This window comes from Pezoporus occidentalis, unplaced genomic scaffold (genome assembly GCF_034315485.1).
Source record: "Pezoporus occidentalis ecotype Australia unplaced genomic scaffold, CSIRO_AGI_Poc_V1 ctg240, whole genome shotgun sequence".
Classification (NCBI taxonomy): domain Eukaryota; kingdom Metazoa; phylum Chordata; class Aves; order Psittaciformes; family Psittacidae; genus Pezoporus; species Pezoporus occidentalis.
In genome coordinates this window covers 24011-32141 of record NW_026914286.1, presented here as the reverse complement: position 1 = coordinate 32141, position 8131 = coordinate 24011, and the positions used below count along the sequence as shown (strand labels likewise).

The 8131-nt window shown below is 38.8% G+C and overlaps 1 long non-coding RNA gene across 1 annotated transcript; it reads right to left on the bottom strand.

Moving 5' to 3' along the window:
• Nucleotides 1-5007: 5007 nt before the first annotated feature.
• Nucleotides 5008-7794, bottom strand: LOC134165510 (uncharacterized). The gene is made up of 3 exons (XR_009965565.1): nucleotides 7192-7794; nucleotides 6932-7085; nucleotides 5008-5283 (listed from the first exon to the last, which is right to left on the bottom strand). It is a non-coding gene; the product is annotated as an uncharacterized LOC134165510 (long non-coding RNA).
• Nucleotides 7795-8131: the final 337 nt, after the last annotated feature.

Here is an 8131-nt window from a genome sequence, read left to right as displayed (position 1 = left end):
TTAAGCAATCATATGTTAGTCACTAAGGATCTTCAAGACATGTATCCAGTCATATGTCAAATCACTGTAAGTGCATGTAAGCAATAGTATATAAGGGGTTGAGGCTTTTCAATAAACAGCTTTGGTCATATTGATCTCTGACTGAGTCCATAAATTTTCTGTGGCAGGTTCATTACTAGAATAACTGATGTTAACAGCCAGCTTCTCAGAAATACTTCCGTCTTCTTTATACTAACTACCTTCAATTCCCAGCTCACAGCTGTTCCACAGGACAGCAATTAGTACTTGCCTCTACACATTCGAGGAAATGGGGGAACTAGAACAAGTCTGTCTTATCAGAAATCCAAAGCCATAGGCAACTGACTTTTAATTTACAGACAATTCACTACTATATAATCAAGATGAAGAGAATGATGGAGACAGAGAATGAAACAGCTAAAAAGAGACCAAGTACATTTATAAAGAACATTTAATGTCTTCACAATTCAGATTATAATCAACTATCACAGAAACAAAGCTAAAACTCATACTGAAAAGGACTTCAGAAGTGAGAGTTAACTTACTTATTTGAGTCTAAAAAGCTAAAAGCAAATCTTTCAGATTTCTAATTATGTCAGCTCTTAAAACAGAGACCACATCCCAACTGTGCCACAATCACAGAGCAAATGTATAGATACCCCAGGTCCCCAAGATCTCCTTTGAACTCAAATGCACCAGGGGAACATCTTCAAATTATCTGTTCATATACAGAATGTATATAGTCTTCACAGGGAACAAAAGCCAGAGTTTTCCAGATAAAAACTACTTCACATGTAAGTCTCTAGGTCAAATTTGATTAAATATTCTGAGGTGCTATTAAAAAAAAAAAAGAGAAAGAGGCAGAGAAACAGAGGACGACAAAGACAGAGTAAGACAACAAGGTAGAGACAGACAAAGAGATGGAGGCAGGGGGCAACAGAGGTGTGACACAGAGAGGCAGCCCAAGTGGCAGATGATTGAAAGCCTACCTAGGTTCAGTGATGGATTCATAACCCTCAGGCAGCACTGGGACTGCAGCCACACATACACATCCTTGTCCCGTGCCAAGGAAATTGTTGAAAAACAAGATCCCAGATAAACTAGAGCAGTCTTTAAAACAGGGAATAAAGAGACTGCTTCCTATTTGTACCTCTTTACAGAATATGATCTACCAAGCAGACCTTTGCTTTATTTTCCTCAAGTTTTGTCAACAGAAGGCAAAAAAAAAAAACAAACAAACACTTAAAAGTTAACTTCTGATCATAGGAAATAACACGGTGGATGGATGATGGCAGAGTGGTGGATGTGGTCTACCTTGACTTCAGCAAAGCATTTGACACAGTCTCCCACAGCATCCTCACGGCTAAATTGGGGAAGTGTGGACTGGATGATCAGGTAGTGAGGTGGACTGCGAACTGGCTGAAGGAGAGAAGCCAGAGAGTTGTAGTCTATGGGGCTGAGTCTAGTTGGAGGCCTGTAACTAGTGGAGTGCCTCAAGGGTCAGTACTGGGACCAGTATTATTTAATATATTCATCAATGATTTAGATGAGGGAATCGAGTGTACTATCAGCAAGTTTGCTGATGACACTAAGCTGGGAGGAGTGGCTGACACGCCAGAAGGCTGTGCTGCCATCCAGCGAGACCTGGACGGGCTGGAGAGTTGGGCAGGGAATAACTGGATGAAATATAACAAGGGAAAGTGTAGAGTTCTGCATCTGGGCAGGAGCAACCCCAGGTTCCAGTATAGGTTGGGAAACGACCAGTTAGAGAGCAGTGTAGGGGAGAGGGACCCAGGGGTCCTGGTGGACGACAGGATGACCATGAGCCAACACTGTGCCCTTGCGGCCAAGAAGGCCAATGGCATCCTGGGGTGTATTAGAAGGGCGGTGGTTAGTAGGTCGAGAGAGGTCCTCCTTCCCCTCTACTCTGCCCTGGTGAGACCCCATCTGGAATATTGTGTCCAGTTCTGGGCCCCTCAGTTCAAGAAGGACAGGGAGCTGCTGGAGAGAGTCCAGCGCAGGGCAACTAAGATGATTAAGGGAGTGGAGCATCTCCCTTATGAGGAAAGACTGAGGGAGCTGGGTCTCTATAGCTTGGAGGAGACTGGGGGGTGACCTTATAAGTGTCTATAAATATATAAAGGGGGAGTGTCACGAGGATGGAGCCAGGCTCTACTCAGTGGCAAACAATGATAGGACAAGGGGTAATGGGTACAAACTGGAACACAAGAGTTTCCACATAAACTTGAGAAGAAACTTCTTCTCAGTGAGGGTGACGGAACACTGGAACAGGCTGCCCAGGGAGGTTGTGGAGTCTCCTTCCCTGGAGACATTCAAAACCCGCCTGGACACATTCCTGTGTAACCTTATCTAGGTGTTCCTGCTCCGGCAGGGGGATTGGACTAGATGATCTTTCGAGGTCCCTTCCAATCTCTAGCATACTGTGATACTGTGATAAAGCGAACAAGCTGTGCTCAAAAAAAGAAAGAAAAAGAACTGTGTTTCCCTGAAAACATCAGTACATCCCATCTCAAAGGCCAAGTCATTCACCTTGGAAGGCCTTGTACTCTGGATGGATGATTTCTTTAAATAATTACCTCTGCTGAAAACAACAATACCATCAGTAAAGCTGGGTTTGAATCATAGAATAAATTCTGGTAGCAAATAACCCTTACATTAGGAATAAGTTCTGAAACTGATCTAGAGTTTTCACTGTCTAGAAGGCTCAAGTGGATTGAACAGAGTCCAACTGGACATTCCTGCCTAGTGTCAGCACAAGATGAATGCTCTTCAAAGTGGAAAAAGAAATAGAGTCCTTAAGCATTTGGTGAGCACTTCAGAGAAATAACATATACAGTTAACAGCAGCTAACAACATACCAATAGGTAAATCCAGACAAAGCAATTGCTATAGATGTTAAGACAAGAACAACATTTTTTCTGAAGGGATTCATTCAACTTCCCTTCCCCCATTCCAATATATTTAGGGCCTGGTTTCAAACAGAGTGTAGCAGGATGCTCCTGTCTTTGGTATACATAATTACTGTGCTCCTTAATCAAAAACTCTTAGCAAGTCTAAGCATGAAAGTTGCTTAAAAAAAAAAGAAAAAAAAAGAAGGTGTGATTTGCTAAAAAAAGGAGCTTAGTGTCTTTAAAAAATGTAATTACAGCACCATGAGGGGAGGCTTCTCCATGTAGTAATAGTCAGATTGCCTGTTGCTCAAACATGCTAATTTGCAGCTTCCTTAAAATGCAAGAACTAATTTAGTGAATTATGCTATTGCAATGACCAGACCTGGAAAGGATAATTACTCCATGGTGTTTGTGGTTATTGTATCATAATTCTAACAGTTCTCTTCTGGAATACAATGAAATACTGTGCTTCAATTTCTCCCTGAAGAGAACAATCTTAGATAGATGCTCTGTCAGTGCAAATCTCAGCCAGGTCATTACTCGTTAGATACCTTAAGTACCATCAGTCCTCCTTGGAAAAAAAAAACACACAGGTAACACAAGGAAAAAAAAAAATAAATCTTAGATTTAGATTTGTCTTGCACAGAGAAAGAATTGCCAAAGTTTAACAAAAAGGGCTTGCATAACCATATATATTTGCTACTGTCCTGAAACTCCCTCAGAGGATCCCAGCAAGCACTACATTTAAGAAAGGTGGGGAATCAAAATACTTTATTCAAGAAAGTTAATTATGGGCATCCTTTACTGGTTCCCTTCGATTTTCAGTGTCCTTGCTGCTATGCTGAGGGATCTATTTCCAAGGTATTCTTTCCAAAGATACTTCCTTGCTTTTAAAGTGCACAGCATCTACAGTTCACATTTATAAAAAAACTGCAAAGAGCAATCATCAAGGTCTTTGCACAGACAAAATTGTTTTTCAAATATATATAACAAAATGAAAGTAAATTAAAAGAAAACAGAGGTATCCTTAAATGTATGAGGTGATACTTCATCCACAGACACATTCTTTATGAATCACACATTTTTACTTTATTGACTAATTTATCTTTGGTCAGTCACATATTTCATTGTTCTTTCTCCCTGCACAGATAAGTATTTTAAACTTGCACAAGACCTTGATATATAGCATTTGGGTTGGGTTTCTTTATAATCAAACACAGCTGCCAGTTAAAATCAAATTTATTCAAGATTAGACACAATATTACAATAACAATAGTAAATAATAAAAAATAATATTCAGGTAACTGGCTTGATTTTTGTCTTTAATTGTTCACATCTAGCTAATAATGATCTAAGTTTGTGACACTGCTCTGTCACTTATACACTGGCTGCATCAAAAGTTTTAAAGTAAACATGCCAAATCACCCAGCCTTCAGATGACAAATCTGCTGGTTTCCAGAAGTTTGTGTGTGAGACAAACTGCAAAGTTTGTCTTTCCTCAGAAGATCAAAAGAAGGACATAAATTTAGCCTTTTCACATCAACTGTTCTGCTGCATACAGGGATAATAGATACCCCTTCAGTGGTAGTAGAAACAAGGCCAGGAGCTGCTGTCTGAGACTTCTGTCCAGCTAAGGGGGTGATCAAATTTTCACAAGCCTTTTCTTATCAGTTCATTGGGGCAATCTCTGGACAGCAGATAATGAACCTCTGCCGGCACGGCCTGTCAGAAACTGAACAAATCTCAGTAATAGGAGCAAAGGGTAAAGTATCTGAAGGGGGCCTATAGGGATGCTGGGGAGGGACTCTTCATTAGGGACTGTAGTGATAGGACAAGGGGTAACGGGTTAAAACTTAAACAGGGGAAGTTAGGGTGGTGAGAGAGACACTGGAATAGGTTGCCCAGGGAGGTTGTGAAGGCTCCATCCCTGGAAGTGTTCAAGACCAGATTGGACGAGGCCTTGGTTGGCATGGTTTAGTGTGAGGTGTCCTTGCCCATGGCAGGGAGATTGGAACTAGATGATCTTGAGGTCCTTTCCAACCCTAACTATTCTATGATTGTATGATTCTATGATTTGAAAAGAAATACTGTTCTTCAAGAAAGACACATGATGATAAGAAATGTTCTTTGGGTGATATTTTCCCAGAAAATATTACCAACATGCAATAAGAGAGGAAAATAGGGGAAAATTCACAAGTGTGTTTTTTGTCCCACAGAGCTGAAGCTTGCTTTTATGTCAGTGTTCATTCAATGCTTCTTTTGTAAAACATACAGGTTCAAAACCTTAATGTTAGCAAATTGTATGGTTAGGTAATGGGTGAACTGAAAGTTCCATTAGTCTGATGTTCTGTAGCTGGTGGAATGTTAAAAAAAGGTGAGTTTGGGATCTCAGACAGCAAAGTCAGAGACCTCTATTTGAAATAAAATACCAAGTGAAATAATGAAATGCATTCAGGCAGGATTTTTCCTCCTCTCTGTCCAGTGTTTTGCCCTTCCTTAAATGCACTTTCCTAGGAGGCCACCATCCTAGGTGAAGGGCTCAGCTGTTTCCTGCAATATCAGAACTTGTTTCAGAAAATGTAGTCAGGTTTTGTCCAAAAACAATGTTGTGTGCCAAATAAGACTGCTTGAACTTACACCCTTCTCAAACTTGCCATACTGCTTTTGAAAACCTTCACAGAATTGAGCTCTTTAACAAACTGATACTTATGAGCAATATTTCCTGTATTATGAGATATTGTTGAGCAGCATTTTAAAATGGTTGTTTCAAGAGGTATTGATATGCATACATAGGCAGAACATAATTACGTTATTTCCTTCAATACTTAGAATTCACAAGACATTCTAGCTGAAAAAAAATATATTTACTACATGAGCTATGTTTATAACACCTGAGAACAGTTGGAATTTTGAATTATCCTGTAAAAGGTCAACAGAATTAATACTTATAGCTGTAGCTATGTGTGAAAAACTGTAACTATGCTTTTTCTAAATAATAATAAAAATAGTCTATAGAAAAGCAAACTAAATCCTTGGTACTGGATGCAGCAATAATTTTTTTTTGGAAACTATGTGTAAAACCCAGGTATACCCCATATTTTTCTATCAATCCACATTAATTTTCTGTTCTTCAGTGTGCTACTATTCATTGTGTGAATTGGTGTGTAAATGGAAAGTTACTTATGTGCACTTCCTATCACACTGTTCATCTTTTCTCTCTTAGCTGTTATTAAAAATCAATAATTTTCAGATAAAGCAAGCAGAATGCCAAAGAAGAATCAAAATACTGACATGACTTGCCCTTCAGATCTGAGATCTCTTCAGAACCTCTCTCAAGATGTTAGTCTTCCTGCTCACTGAAGACAGGCAATAATTTTTGCCTGCTGAACATTCTAGAGCCCTATGTAATTCTCAAAGGATGTAAAAATGTTCTGTTATTTCTTAGTCAAAGTACAAAATCTAAAGTAATCCCTTTGAAATTACAAATATGCTCTCCCATCTGTCCATAGCCTGCTCCCACATTCCTTCAACACTCTCTCTTAAGATGACTCTGAGTCCTATTGTCCAGTCCACTGGCTCCACAGCCAAGCTGATATCTGAGCCCCAATCTTGAACCTTTCAGGATATTTTAGGTCTAACATTGATTCTCCTTTGAAATACTTAACTGCTTTAGTTATGTGTAATAAAAGCCCTAACATTTTTTTCAGGTCTTTTCAAACAATGTAGATACTAAGACTTTTTTTAATCCTGATTTCCTGACTTCAAGAAGGTAGAGTCTGGGTTTGCATGACTTTTTTTCCCTCCCTTTCTAAACAAACATTTCTGTATCCTTACCCCACATCTTGTGTTAACTTCTGTAGATTCTATGGAAATGACAGTTCTCAGAAAGCTTGTACTTGGGGTGAAAGCACTCTTTAATACCTTAAAATGCCTATAAAGGGGTAATCACTTTTGTTGATTGTCAAACCCACACAAACAATCCATACTCACTATGGACTCACAAACTATCTGTAAGGATTCAGTGAACTCTTACTGCTGTTCACCACTGTAGTATCTAGGTACAAAGTTTCTCAGTCAACTGCAGGATGTATCTGCCCACCTTTCATGACCACTACAGGTATCCAAGAGCAGACAGGAAAGGAATAATTAATGCTCCTAGAAAGGAAGAATAAGTTTTTCAGATTATTCTCTTTATCAGCTTCTGCAAATGAACACCAAAGGGGGGGGGGGGGGGGGGAAGTTGTTACAGAGAATTACAAACCTGTGATTGTCACTGTGTCTTGCTTCTCCTGTCTGCTTGCCTCTAAATTCAGATGAAACCATGAAGGAAGACCCTCCACACTTTAAAGAGGAACTCAGTGTGCTTATCTAGTAGAATGCTGATGTAAAGCCACATGCCCCATGGATGATAAGCATACTTCCAGAAGAGGGCCAAGTCTCTTAACAACTCCAAAAGTAAAGGTTCCCAAACTAATAATTGGTAAACATCAAATGAGGTAAAGGAGAACATGCAAAATTTACATCCCTATGAGGCTTAGTAGCAGCAGAAGACAAAAATCATAATTTGTTAAATAAATGCCAAGGAATTTAACAGAAAATCATAAGCCATCTACATGTTGCTTCAGCTACCTTCCTATAATTCTTTTTTGTTCATTATAAAAAAAAAACAAAAACAAAAACAAAAACAAAAAAACCAAAACTACAGGACCTCATCTCAAGATTTTATGTGCTTACTCAGAGTAGTCCTTAGAAGTCATATTGAGCTAGAAGGTATTAAAAAAAATAAATAAACCACAGAATTGTGCTACACCAAAGGAAGGACTAAATTCTATTATTTCATAAAGCACACTAAATCTGAATGGACTGCAACAAAAAACTCTAAGAGAATTTCCACTTCACAGAAGATTAATCTAAGTGAACATTAAGCAATGGGACAAATAAGTGTTAAACAAATTAATCAAACTTGAAATTTCCCCCAGAAAATTAAGACAAATTCTAATAGTCTGAAGGGCACTGTCAAGATTTTTTATAAACCCATATAATGAAATGAGAAGTGGCAGCTCCTTAAAAGTATTTCTTTCATCAAGCAGTTTTGTGCAGTGAGGATACACCTCGAGAGACAGAATATAATCTTTTTTGCTGTATTTACTTTCCTTACCTTTTCTGTACCTTTCTTAAAAATCCATCTGGATACATCTATT